This window comes from Eurosta solidaginis, chromosome 2, assembly GCF_040869045.1.
Source record: "Eurosta solidaginis isolate ZX-2024a chromosome 2, ASM4086904v1, whole genome shotgun sequence".
Lineage (NCBI taxonomy): Eukaryota > Metazoa > Arthropoda > Insecta > Diptera > Tephritidae > Eurosta > Eurosta solidaginis.
Genome location: NC_090320.1, coordinates 301,034,769 through 301,049,897, shown reverse-complemented (window position 1 = coordinate 301,049,897; position 15,129 = coordinate 301,034,769). Strand labels below are relative to the sequence as shown.

The 15,129-nt window shown below is 38.0% G+C and overlaps 1 pseudogene; it reads right to left on the bottom strand.

Annotated features, from left to right (window-relative positions):
* LOC137241904 (small ribosomal subunit protein uS5-like) overlaps nt 1–13,526 on the bottom strand; it is a 37,437-nt pseudogene extending 23,911 nt beyond the window's left edge.
* Between the last annotated feature and the right edge of the window lie 1,603 nt (nt 13,527–15,129).

Sequence of the window (15,129 nt, the reverse complement as noted above, 5' to 3'; positions counted from 1 at the left end):
GCTTAAAATTTCAAAGGCGCAACATGCTTACAGAAACTACCCTAGTTGTTTTCCTATGCACAAATCGTGCATTTAATAATATAGAAACGAGCGCTATTGTCAAGGCGCTCCAAAGGGCCGAAGTAGACAACCAAATATGCGGTTGGCCACAGTCAGGACTGGACAACAGAACTATAGAGGCAGACATGGGATCGGTGACAACGCCCCGAAACGTGGGGAGAGAAACCCAAAGGGTGGTGTTATCTCCCGACTACTGAGAATTGTCACTGATTGAGATAATATGCGAGCTTGATAAAAATGGCGTAAAAGTAGTAGCCCTACTACTTATGCCCGGTCTCGCCGGCCGGGCAGCACAGCAACTAACCAACCAACCATGTAAAAATGTGCAAAAGAGAAAGTCTCCTCTATGGAGCTTTTGAATTGAAATAAGGAGTAATTAAGTAATTTATAATTACTATATTGCCAATTTCAAATCATTTGTGACATGAAGGATGTTAAATTCCAACAAAAAGCAATGACAGATGAAACTTTTATGCAAAACCTCCAGCTTTTCTGACACCGCAAAAATATGCACCTTCAACACAAATTTAAAATCTGAAAAAACTTTTTTTTTTAAAGCAACAGCAGCCAGGAGCTGTCATTGTAGCGTCGCAGTCCCCAAAGAAGACCGTAAGGATATGCCCAAACGTTGGCAGTGTAAAAGTGCAGTGAAGTGAGGCAAAATCAGGTTGAATGAAGTCGAAAACTCATTTAGACATTTGGTTTGCGATATTATTGCGGTTAAAAGAAGCGACAAGCCATGAAACCGGTAAATTAATGCAGAAAGGATAAAGTTTAATTGGAAAACTATTTTTTGACTACATTATTGCATACATACACATATACAAATATAAAGTACATATGCAATTACATATTTGTTCACTTAAACTTCTAAAAATTATTCTTATTATGCAGCCTTTTACATATACATAAAAGTTAAGGTATTTATATACATATTAACGTATGAGGCATTCCAAGTGAACTCATGCAATCGATGTATTTTGCAATAAAGTAATTTTTCTTTGTATAATTTTTTTAAGAAAACTGTCCGAAATGGGTTTTATGTTTATATTTGTCTGTGTTTTGATAACTAAACATTCTTAAAATATTATGCAAAAATAAAAAGAAAATAAAAAAATTGTAAGCATTTCCTTTATATAAATGGACAAAAATCAGCGAAAAATGTGTCCTTATATAAAGACATATTTTTCTGAACTTTGATTTTAAAATTTTGACATAGAGATTGTAAAAATATTTATGAGAAATAAAAATATAAAAGTGGGGCGCACATTACTTGGATTGGAAAGTTGGCAGAAAAAGAGTCAACTAGAGTTGGCAAATATCCGTGTACCTGTGATTTTGTCACAGCTACTGAAATATCACAGTATACTTCAGCGACAGCTTACAAGGAATATTCGTGACTGATTGCCTGTGACAGCATTTATTTCCCGTTACCAATCACAGACTCAAACATAGCTCTCATCACAGGAACAAATTGCTTCTATGCTATAAACCAATGAGCAAGATACTTAAGCTGCGACTGAATAACAGTAGATGTCCCAAAAAATTACGCAGAGTTTATTATTCGCAAAACAATCCGCAGGGAAAAATATAAAACTGAGGTAACTCTATATGACAACATGACACTGCTAATACGTGTCCAAAAATATCGAGAGAGGTGTTAAAAGACGCGTATTGACCTCGACAACATTAATCCGAAGGCGGAAAATTAAAATTTTAGCTCGTTCAAAAAATATATTCGACAAACCGGAAAATGACCCAGAGTGCTCCGAAACTGGTTGGGAGACCAAAACTGGTGATTCTTTACTTTAGGGTACAATTGCTAAAACTCGTCCAAAAGCGGAAATTCCAAATTTTATTTCTGTCAAAAGATATTTCCAAAAAACCGCAAAATGGCCCCGGAGCGCTCCGAAAGCGGTGGTGGGATCCATAGTATTATTCCGCAGAACACCTTTCTGAATTGGCGGCCTTTGGCCGCGCTTATAAAAACTTTCCCTGGGTGGGTCCAACACCGGTTTGTAGACCAAATCAATATCCGCGCAAAACACTTTTACCACAGTTTTTCTTGTAGGTTACAACAACAACATGAAAATTTTCAATTTTGTTTGCAAATATCTCCGAAAAGAATGACACCTCTCCCGATATTTTTGGACGAGCTTTAGCAGTTGTACCCTAAAGTAAGAAATTACCCCAAAACTATATCCTCGCAAAACACTTATGTTCACAATTTTTTTTTTTGTGGGTATTACAAAATCTTCCAAATTACAACAACCACATGAAAATTTTCAACTTGTTTCGCAAATATCTCTTGACAAACCAAAAATTTTTATTTTCCGCCTTCGGATTAGCGTCTTTTGACACCTCGCTCGATATTTTTGGACGCGTATTAGCAGTGTCATGCTGTCGTATACAATCACCAAAACTGATTCCTGTTGGCATGGTATTTGTTTTTTTTTTTTTCAGTCACAGTCACGGTTAACAGCCGCTGTGACTGAGAGGTCACAATCACAGATAACATTGTTCCTCAAAAATCGCGGGATCGGCCAACATTAGAGTCAACTTATCGATATATAGTCAATTAATTGCGCTCCAATATCTCCACTTATATAAAAGGAATGCTTAACATTTTTTTATTTTCTCCTTTGGTTCCTTTGTCACGATGTCCCAACCTATATGTGAAGTTTCACGTTTGTAGCTCAATGAAATGTTGTTTAAAAATCGATTGCAAGATTTGTATTGAAAATGCAGACAAACCGACCTAATAAAAAGGAAATAATAATGCAATACAAAGTTTAAAATCCATGTCTGAACTCTTTTTTTATTTGAAAAAAAAAAAAATATATAGCAATTTGTACTAAATTATTGTTTTCATAATGTTTTGTTTAATTCAAATGAAACAATTTTAACTAGCCTAAGTCGTACAATTTTTCATTAAGTTATTTAAACAAGCTCAGAAGTTCTCGAAATTTTTTAGCTCCCGATTGGTGAACATTTCGCCGAAATCCCTGATTGCTAATCCATATGTGGAATGACTTTGCATGGAATGTCCCATATGTGCATATATGTATGTGTATATGTGCGTGCGCTGTAAGAAATTTTCGCAGGTAAGAATTGTATAAGTACCCAATAGAAAAATAACCGAAGCTTTCGATACTTCAATAGGTTTTTTGGAACAACTTTTGAACCAAATGCAATTGAGCAAAAATGTTTATCAATTTTTGTCGCCTTGGGTTTTGGTTAGAGCTGTAAGAAAATCTCTCGATATGATCGAGAGTTTCACATGTTAAGAACTATAAACTTTTAACTATTAACTTTTAACTATTGGCTTATAACTATCACCTATTAAGTATGGACCAAACTCTTTCGAGAAGATATTTTTCACGCGTATCGGATTCTCCTATCAAAATACGAAGAAAAAAACGGCCGCTTAAAGCCTTGGATATCGAGTTAATGTATGGAGCCGATGATTGTCGATTTTTTAGGTTGGAAGAACCCTTGCCTGCAATTTTCAGTCAAAGTGTTTTTTATGAGGGAAACCATTTGTCGTAATGCCTTCTCTGCATCCAAAAGAAGAACTTCCATATACGTTTCTCACTACACCTTTTTGCTGCTGGGGGATACATCATACATAAGAGCATCTAAACATGTATGCGTGGTGTCATTTTGTCTTCAATTTACGTACTGCGTTAAAATAAATTTTATGTTTTTAATTTGTCGATTCTGAAAGAAATTATAAAGAAAATGGCTTTGAGGAAAGCGGCTCCTCAGTGTGACATCTGTAAATGAGAACTTCAAACACTCATCAATTACTAGAATAAGTTAAACTATTTAACATAGCGCAAGCATAAACTTTAACGCATTTCACTAATCAAACAAGGTTTTCGTACATTACAGTATTAGTTGTAATAAGTTAACTTTTTGAAAGCGAAACACATAATCCTTTATTTTTAGCAGTGTTTTGTGCTGATACCATTTACGGAGATATAATCGTTGATTAATGAACAACGAGGCCAGACGTAGGCACGCATGATCTTCAAAACTGAAACTATGACTGTGTTAGCAAGAGTAGTATGATGGACCTGGTAGGGGTTTAGTCGCCGATCAACGAGCTACGAAACAAATGGAATGCTATGAAAATATTATTTTATTACATGAGAGCATCTACCAAAGAATTTAATTAAAATATAATGTAAGAATTAAAAAGCTTAAAACTAAGCGCTTGAGCTTTTGTATGTAAAATATGATATTTTGAAATGCGTAAATAAGCAATACTCTCCCCAGATGTTGCTAACGCATAGCCGAAGATCTCCATGTGAGTCGAATGTGCAAAACTGTGCATTGAAAAGACGACCCCTGATTCAGATATGGACCTAAGATATCGAATCGCCAACTATTCTCTAGGCAAATATTTTTCTCAAAACTTATATATATTGTAAAAGTGATGACATATATATGTCTGTACATTTGCATTAATTCCGGATATCGGGCCATCGTTCTAACATCCATCTTTTGAGTGAATATCACTTAAAGGTTAAACAAAGAAGCTTAATCACCTCATTACAGCCACGAACATTTTATTCAACATCCAATTAGCTACTGTACGCACGTCTATGATATCATTGATCAACAGCTCGTATGATCATCTTTTAATAATGCGATGTGTAAGCTAAGCGATCAATTAATAAACTCCTTCCAACAAAGCGCAGAACACCCACTGCTTTCAACTTCGATCATACCAACGTCAATAAAGTGATTTTTATGAAAGAGGAAGTGCAACAAAAGACCAATGTAGTATGCCGAATACTAGATCAAAGGCACAACGGGTTCTTCAGAAAACTAATGTAAGGAAGTTGCTACCACAAATGTAGCAGTAGAATTGTTTCTTCTTTTTTTGAATTCAAAATAAAGAAAAACATATTTATCTTAATTCGAATAACAAAGGTGGAAGCAGTGAACAATTTGAATTCGCTACGGGTGATCCTTCAAGTACATATGTAAGTGAAAAAGTGCAGCTTTTAGTTATAGTGCATTGCATTTGCGTATATGTATAGGGTAAAGGTAGGCTATATGAACCAAGGAGTTAACTTGAACTGGCATAGTTCGGTAACGGTACAGAACGGTAAAACAGTTATACTTTCATCTTAACTAACGAGCTTATGTATGAAAAATAATCCAATATTGTATACTACTAGAAAATATTTATTTTGTTATTTAGGAGAGTTTTTTTGGAGAGTCGCAAATGCGTGTAAGGTGCAATATTGACTACTAAAAAAAACATTATCAGTTTTTCGAATAATGGTTGTATTTCCGAATATTTCGAAATGTTTCATGAAGTACGATATGAAATATCTACTAAAATAAAATTCATACCTCAGATTTTCCCATCTTACCCTACCTTGTATTATATTATTATACGCAAAACATTTCCAAATTTATTAACTGCTCCGCATCGGTATTGAAAATGTATTGAACTCGCCTTTGCAAGTAAAATATTTGAAGTAAGGCCGCGTTGATGGCTAGATCAACGGGATATCGCTTTGACTTTTGTTATTAAAAATTTTATAAAATATTATGCATTGAATAAATTGATTAAGTATGTGTGATAAATTTGGTAAAATTGTGTGTACTACTCTTTGGATCAGAATAATGATCTTCGCTCAATAATAACTAAATATTTTGGTATTTGTTTAGGTTGAAGTGGTTGCATTTATGGTTGATCAACCGAACAAATAAACCATAACCAAGTCAATTGTGATTTCTCAATCATTTGCAGTAAGATAATAATTCTCTCTAGCAGAAAATACCCACACCGGATTCAATTAAAAGTCTAAAACATATCTCATCTGGATAATTTTAAATCAATTAAAAAAGGGTGTGACTAACAAGTACTCGTGAATTTCCATGTACAAACTATTAACTAATTACTAATTAATTAAATATATAGATCTCCACCAGGGGTTGAGGATAAACAAAACAGCGGTAACTTTTCCAGTCGTTGATTTTATATTGAAGTTTTATCGGCATCTGTTCCATAACAAACCGATGAATCGTCGTTAAGAAATCGATATCATGCAGATAACGAATTGGTAACACTCCGATCAAAAAATCTATAACTTCCCGATAACTTATTTACATTATATCGATAAATTTTTAACAAAAAATCGATATGTTTTCGATAACAACCAGGAGATCGAGGTCAAATTGGTCCAACTTCGAATTTTGAGGTGTAGTTTTTATTTTTATTTTTTCTATAATGGTGAAACTCCTTTTATGCCGATTCTGAAAAAGGCTAAGGCAGACCCATTTTGTTTAGCAGCCGTACTAAGCCTGTGGTATGTTAGCCAAGCACACTGCACCTATACTAGACCTATACGCCGCCGATAAACACCGCCGCCGCCGCCGAATGTGGTCGTTTTTCGCACGTCGCCGCCGAATGTCAAAAATATCGGCGCGGCGGCGGCGTACGGCGCGTTAATATATTTTCTACTCGTTTAAGACTGTTTAGGCCATTTATTGTTCATGTGGAAAATTGGTCGGATATGGTCGAAAGTGGTATCAACGGATGTAAAGTTATAAGAAACTAATTGCGAAATTTAACTTTTTCTAACTGTTCAAAAGTTATTGAAAAAACAGGCGTTTTCGATGTAAGCTTAACACGGACTTTGCATCACCCAATTCACCAAGTTATTAAAACAAAGCACTAAAAGAAAAGTTGTATAAACATTTATATGCTCACTTTGCATAATTTGTTCAAAAATATAATAATAAACAATGAATTTAAATAAAATGACCCAAGGCGAACATGTTTTTAAATTGTCCTCAAGTTCATTAAAAAAGCAAATTACCCAAAAAAGTGCCGATTTTTTATTAAATTTTATATTGCGATTGGCTGAAAGAATAAGCGAAATCAGTGATTCAAAATCCTTTAGCAGATTTTAGGGGCATAAACCCTCCTTTTAATGATTCTTGCCTGATGCTTAAGTTGAGGATATATGTACGTATGGGAAGGGTTTGAAAAATCACTTGGGCTTACATTCAAACATCTTTTGTTTATTTGCGAAACTATACAATAGCGGCTGAAATGTTAATTTTGATTTTCACACTTCATCCTTCAACACCCAAGTCTCCCGGTTTGACATAAAGTTGACGGCCCTATCCAAAACTAGTGCCTTGGAGTGAATCACATTGATTATAGCCTATCAACCAAGTTTAAATATCACCTACACGTTACGGCTCCTTTTACAAATGTCCTTCGCAAGAACACTTAAAGTGGTGAAGCAAAAGCTTTTCCAAGACAGTCGAACTAATGACCGTATGTGCTACTATCCTAACGTAATGGACAGTCGAACTAGTCTGAAAACTGAACCTACGCGGTCATCCATAATGAGCTCTTATATCATAAGGCCGGAAAACAGCAGTTAACATCTTTCAACTTAAAATCGGTCGACTTTCATTCTAAAATATCGTTTTGATTTAACGAAGACTATTAAAATCAATGATGTGAACACACACGCCTGCAAACTTTGGTCTACAGTTTAAAACTTTTATCTAGGGCCCTTGCAAAATTTTAATTGCGTTACGCAATGACATCCACTTGGACTGCTTATGATTTCGAGGGGCATCCTTGGCCGAATAGTCACTCCCTAACGTTTCAAGGTGTTTCTCTGGTAGTGCTCGTCAGCATAGCGCAGCAAAAGCATCCGTTGGAAAGTCTTCGGAGCTACACCTAGAGCTTCTAGGAAAGTGACGTCGACGAAGATAGGAGTTCGAAGTCGCAGTCCTATAGCTTCTGTGCTAGCATATAGTGTGAGGGTCAAGAAGCGTGTTAGGGACTGGTGGTCGGGATTGCTACTGTTCGCACATCGCACTGGAGCCGCTGTGCCACGAGAGTCATGAGTATTAATAGACCATTAATAGCAACCGTAAGTCGCCTTTGTGCGTGACCGCGAAGGAGCCACAAATGATTTAAAGAAATTGTGTTCGCGACGATTATTAGGAGTAAACCCTACGTGAAACTACGCTTTGCACGAGCTATGCAGACAACAGTTTGGCTATTTTATGTATCCTTATTTCTTTTCAGCAGACGCAGCATACCAATTCCAAAGACCGGGGTTAGTTTCGAAGCCTCTCTGGAGTAAGTGAACGGGAAACAATCCCTCCGCAAGGAGCTACTCCTGAAAATTTTTGAACGGTCTGCGAGATTTTGATGCAAAAACCCCGGATCTTTCCGAAATGGCCAACACGTTCCTTAAATTCATACAAACAAAACCTTTCCTAAATACTAATTTTTTAAACAGAAAAATCAAGCTTTTCAAAGTAAGAACACCGGCTTACGCCGGCGCGCCACCCACGCCGCCGCCAATAAAGTGATCGGCGTATACCTCTAACCTATACTATAACGGCCGTCAATTTATGGAAACAAAAACACTTCTGACGAAGTTATTCTGAACGACAGGTCGAAACTACTTCGACAGACGGCAAGAGAGAATAAAAATGTCTATAAGATTTAAAGTAACCCCTTAAAGAGAAGGGAGCTTCATCTCAGACACGTCGCTGTTGAACAAAAAATTTTTGCCGAATGTTTTCTGTGAGATGTTTTGCTATCCTCAAACCCAAAACCATATATGGTAATTAAGGCGTATTCAAAACAATGTCATTATTCGATACAAAATAAGTACAGCAGGTAGCAATCTAGTAAGTATCCTTCTGTCGTGTGACGTCATGTCGTGGCGACGGGGCGAGAGTTCCCAACTTTCTAAGCACTCTATCAAATAAAAATTATTAAACTAACTAAAGTTAAGTTTAAAAAATACACCTCATTAAAATGTCAACAACAACGAAAGGTAATAAACATAATTGCATTTAAGTAAAGTCTTTAAGCTTTTAACAGCATTAGAATAATAAAATATTGGGAAATTTAATACACAGGTCAGTTGAAGACCCTTTGAAAATAAAAATTCAAAGCTAACACGAGTTCATATGAAGCGATAAAAATAAATTTTATTAGCATTTATATTTTATTAGTAACTCTAATAGGCGCCAAACAAGCGGGGGCCTGTTGGTACGTTACGGTAAAGTTGTGTACGTGCGTGGCGAGGGGCGCCAAAAGGCGTCCCATCTTAATTGATACTAAATAATTACTAATAGCTTGTAACCAATTGCCTCTGATACACATACTGACATATATATTTGTGCATTTCTTTGTAAAGTAATAAATTTAAGTATTAGCATGCCGTATGCAATTGAATAAATTTTTTTAGAGTTGACTTGGGCGTGTGTACTCCTATTTGACAGCCATTTCGCAGGCAATGACGAAAGGCTTATTTGTTGCTATGTTGATAATAGTGTTAAATTAATTTTCATAAACAAGCGGTTAATATTGACAGCAACACACAGAAAACTTTAGTGGCTAATACTTTTCGGAGTAAGATCAAAACTAATTTTAAATGTTTTTGCTCCTTGTATTGTGTAATGGCCGCCGACGTGTGCTCCACCTACCACACCGAAGATCCTGGGTTCCCGTCCCGAACAAAGCCATGTCAAAATTTTAGAAACAAGTTTTTCAATTAAAAGTAAGTTTCTCCAAGCCAGTTCTCCCTCGACCGTAATTTGGCAAGCACTCCCAGTTTATTTCTGCCATGAGAACTTCTCAGTGAAAACTCACCTGCCTTGCAGATGCCGTTCGGAGTCGGCATAAAAACCTGTGGTTCCGCCCCGCCAACTTGTAAGAAAAAATTAAAAGGAGCAGGACGCAAATTGGAGGGAAACTCGGCCTAAAATATTTTCGAAGGTTATCGCATTATCCCTATATTTATTTTATTTTATTGGCAACGGCAGATATGAGCAACAAGCCACATTCGTGTAGAGGTAGCGCGAATTTCCTTTCACGCCGAACGTCCCGCGTTTTAATCCGGGGAACATCGAAATTTTATTTATTTATTTTTTTTAATTGTATTTTTAGAATTGTTTCTTTCAGTACTTCTATGAGATTAACCTCCAACTGATTTGGTTTTTATACAGAACAATACCACAAAGTGTGGTTTTTACCCATATTTGTTTGTTTTTATGTATATACGATGTATATTATACATTCGGTGTTTATTTTTTTTTTTTTTTTATATAATATTATTTTTATACTCAGTAAAGCAGGGCTCACAGCGTATATCAACTTTGATTGGATAACGGTTGGTTGTACAGGTATAAAGGAATCGAAATAGATATAGACTTCTATATATCAAAATCATCAGTATCGAAAAAAAATTTGATGAAGCCATGTACGTCCGTCCGTCTGTCCGTTAACACGATAACTTAAGTAAATTTTGAGATATCTTGATGAAATTTCGTATGTAGGTTCCTGGGCACTCATCTCAGATCGCTATTTAAAATGAACGATATCGGACCCACTTTTTTGATATCGAAAATTTCGAAAAATCGAAAAAGTGCGATAATTCATTACGAAAGTGGGATAAACCGATGAAACTTGGTAGGTGGGTTGAGCTTATGACGCAGAATCGAAAATTAGTAAAATTTTGGACAATGGGTGTGGCACCGCCCACTTTTAAAAGAAGGTAATTTCAAAGTTTTGCAAGCTGTAATTTGGCAGTCGTTGAAGATATCATGATGAAATTTGGCAGGAACATTACTCCTATCACTATGTGTGTGCTTAATAAAAATTGCCGCAATCGGATGAAGAACACGCCCACTTTTTAAAAAAAAAATCTTTTTAAAGTCAAATTTAAAGAAAAAATTCAAAATCTTTACAGTATATAAGTAAACTATGCCAACTCCAGTAATGATATACTGCAACAGAATACAAAAATAAAAGAAAATTTCAAAATGGGCGAGTCTCCGCCCTTTTTCATTTAATTTGTCTAGAATACTTTTAATACCATAAGTCGAACAAAAATTTACCAATCCTTATGAAATTTGGTAAGGGCAAAGCTTCAATGACGATAACAGTTTTCCGGGAAAATGGGCCAAATCGGTTGAAGCCACGCCCAGTTTTTATACACAGTCGACGGTCTGACCTTCCGCTCGGCCGTTAACACGATAACTTGCGCAAAAAATTATATAGCTTAACTAAACTTAGTTCACGTACTTATCTGATCCCACCTTATCTTGGTCTTAAAAGTGGGCGAAATCCGTCAATGACCACGTCCACTTTTTCGATACCGAAAATTTCGAAAAATTAAAAAAAATGTCATAATTCTATGCCAAATACGAAAAAAGGGATGAAACATGTTGATTGGATTGGTTTATTGACGCCTTCACATATACAACTAAGGGCCACTCCCTTTTAAAACCTTCATTAATACCTTTAGTTTGATACCTATATCGTACAAACACATTCTAGAGTCACCCCTGGTCCACCTCTATGGCGATATCTCGAAAAGGCGTCCACCTATAGAACTAAGGCCCACTCCCTTTTAAAATACTCATTAACACCTCTTCTTTGATGCCCATATAGTACAAAAAAATTCTAGAGTTACCCCTGGTCCACCTTTATGGCGATATCTCGAAAAGGCGTCCACCTATAGAACTAAGGCCCACGGCTTTTAAAATACTCATTAACACCTTTCATTTGATACCCATATCGTACAAACACATTCTAGAGTCACCCCTGGTCCACCTCTATGGCGATATCTCGAAAAGGCGTCCACCTATAGAACTAAGGCCCACTCCCTTTTAAAATACTCATTAACACCTCTTCTTTGATGCCCATATAGTACAAAAAAATTCTAGAGTTACCCCTGGTCCACCTTTATGGCGATATCTCGAAAAGGCGTCCACCTATAGAACTAAGGCCCACTCCCTTTTAAAATACTCATTAACACCTCTTCTTTGATACCCATATAGTACAAAAAAATTCTAGAGTTACCCCTGGTCCATCTTTATGGCGATATCTGGAAAAGGCGTCCATATATAGAACTTAGGCCCACGCCCTTTTAAAATAATCATTAATACCTTTCATTTGATACTCATATCGTACAAACAAATTCTAGAGTCACCCCTGGTCCACCTCTATGGCGATATCTCGAAAAGGCGTCCACCTATAGAACTAAGGCCCACTCCCTTTTAAAATACTCATTAACACCTCTTCTTTGATACCCATATAGTACAAAAAAATTCTAGAGTTACCCCTGGTCCACCTTTATGGCGATATCTCGAAAAGGCGTCCACCTATAGAACTAAGGCCCACGCCTTTTAAAATACTCATTAACACCTTTCATTTGATACTCATATCGTACAAACAAATTCTAGAGCCACACCTGGTCCATCTTTATAGCGATATCTCGAAAAGGCGTCTGTTTGAGAACTTACTTGATGGTTGTCCACTCTTGATGGTTGTCCACTCCTGTGAGGAGATAATTCCCTTGAGGGTTATCCTTGAGTTAAAGAAAAAAAACGATGATTTCCAGATAGTGTGGTTCACTACCACTTTCAATGAACAAACTTTATTAATAACTAAAATTAGTGATAAGACAAAATGAGATCTTATTCGATATATCTAGCAATAAAAATCGATAAAATATCAGCACCAATCAGGTGCAGACCCAGTCGGACAGTTGGTGTCACAATCTGCGGACGATCCGTTGACTTCGGTGTGCAATCTGCAAACATAGTTAACAATCTCAAACATCCTGCCCGGCCGAGCGGGTACGTTCAGGATGATCCACAAGTCGGCACAACTTCTGAATTGGTCGCGTACATTCTCCCATTGCATGTTTGATGGTAACCACTCGTACCAACCCGTCCTTGCCCGGATGTAGCTGAATGACTCTACCGAGTCGCCAATGAGTAGCGGGTAGATTCTCATGTCGAATAATGACAATATCACCTACTTGGACATTGTTTCTAGCCCCTTGCCATTTTGAACGGATCTGCAGAGTAGACAGATACTCATCGTGCCAGTGCTTCCAGAAATGTTGTTGCATTTGTCGTAGCTGGCGCCAGTACGATAATCGGTTAGCAGGTATCTCGCCAATTGGTTTTTCTGGCACTGCCACAATTGATCTACCGATTAGGAAGTCCGCTGGTGACAATGCCATCTTGTCGTCGAGCGTATCGTGTAATGCAACAAGGGGCCTGGAATTAAGACATGCTTCCACATGCACCAAGAGTGTATGCAGCTGGTCGTAATATATCGAGTGCGTTCCCACTATACGCAGGATGTGTTTCTTTGCGGATTTTACCGCAGCCTCCCAGAGTCCCCCATGATGGGGTGCTCCAGGTGGTATGGAATGCCACCGAGTGTCCTTGTTCGCCAAACTCTGTTTAGTATACTCGCCTAGCCATGCTTGCAGGTCCTCTGACATCATGCGATTTGCGCCTGCGAAAGCCGTGCCATTATCACTGTATAGATCGGAGCATGGGCCACGTCTATTCACGAAACGGGTATAAATGTTGATAAATGCTTCAGCTGAAAGATCTTCTGCAAGCTCGATGTGCACTGCCTTGGTGGACATAATACAAAGATTCCAGCATAAGTTTTCTTGACCGTGCGGACAGATTTCGAACCAATCCGAATATTAAATGGGCCGCAGTAGTCCACACCGGATATCGAAAAGGGTGGTGCGGAGATAACGCGTTGCTTTGGCAAAGACGCCATTCGTTGAGTAACCATTTTATGCTTATGGCGTCTGCAAACTGTGCATGCATGAACACATTGCTTAACCAAACTTCGCCCGCTTAGAATCCAATATTTTTGACAAAGAGTGTGTAGCATGAGTTGGATACCTCCATGCAACGTGTCCCGATGAACTTGCTGTACGATAAGTTTAGTTAAGGAGCTTTCCCTTGGAAGTATGATAGGATGTCGTTTTCCCTGCTCAACAGTTGCATTGTCTAATCGGCCAGCCACCCGAAGAATGTTGAATGTAGAAACATCAATAAATGGAGCCAAAGTGAGAAGCCTACTTGATGAAGGAATATCTCGGCCCTTTAGGAGCGATGCAATTTCCGGTTGGAAGAACCTGTATTGCTCTGCGTATATATGCCAGTAGAGCGCAGAGTCAATCTCGGATGCGGATACGTTGGAGGTGGACCGATAGCTCCAATTACCTTTCTTCATTCTCATGATGTATGCTGTTGTGCGTAGTAGCTTTCCAAGATAACTGAATCGGTCTAGCAAGTCTATGACCATTGTGTCCTCCCCCTTGGTATATTGAGTTTGCAATGTAAAACCCATAGTAGTATGCACTATAGTTGATTTGACCGGTCTGAATTCAGCTTCCAAATGGACAATCTCCTCCGGTGCCAAATAATGTATTCTATCGCTTCGGTAAGCATCTAATGCGGGACCCTGCCACCATAGTTGATGCTTAATCAAGGCCGACGCAGTAATACCTCGGCTTGCCACATCGGCTGGATTTAATGTAGAGGGAATGTGCTGCCAATTTTCTACCCTTGTGATTCGCTGAATCAGGCCAACTCGATTTGCCACATACTGTTGCAACTGTGACGTATTTTTATGCAGCCAATGTAGGACAATATTCGAATCGGACCATAACTTATACGGTAGATGCTGTAATCGTAAGCTTGCCTTGATCTCATTAAGTAGCGTAGCCAATAGGTGTGCGGCATACAACTCCAGTCATGGAATAGTGATGTGATGTAAGGGTGCCACTCGTGTTTTCGCTGCAATCATCCGGTTCACGACCTTCCCGTCAGCGTTTTTCGTTCCCAAGTAGAGAACGGCCGCATATGCCTTTAAACTCGCATCACAAAATCCATACAGATATGACGTTTCAGGGGGCTGTGTGCCAAGCCATCGGGGTATTCGTAACTCTTGCAGTTGCTTCAGATGGTTACGGAAGGTTAGCCAATCATGTAGTAACTCCGATGAAAGGGGTGAATCCCACTCTAATCTCGCTTGCCATAATTTTTGTACAAACAGTTTTGCGAGAAGAAGTACGGGACACAACATTCCAGTTGGATCATATAATCTTGCCGCATCACTAAGCGCCTGTCGTTTCGTTATGAGGACGGATTCGCTCAAGGCAACATGATAAAATAGCTCATCCGTGGAGGGATCCCACTGCAGACCAAGTATAGATGCCTCCGCCAATT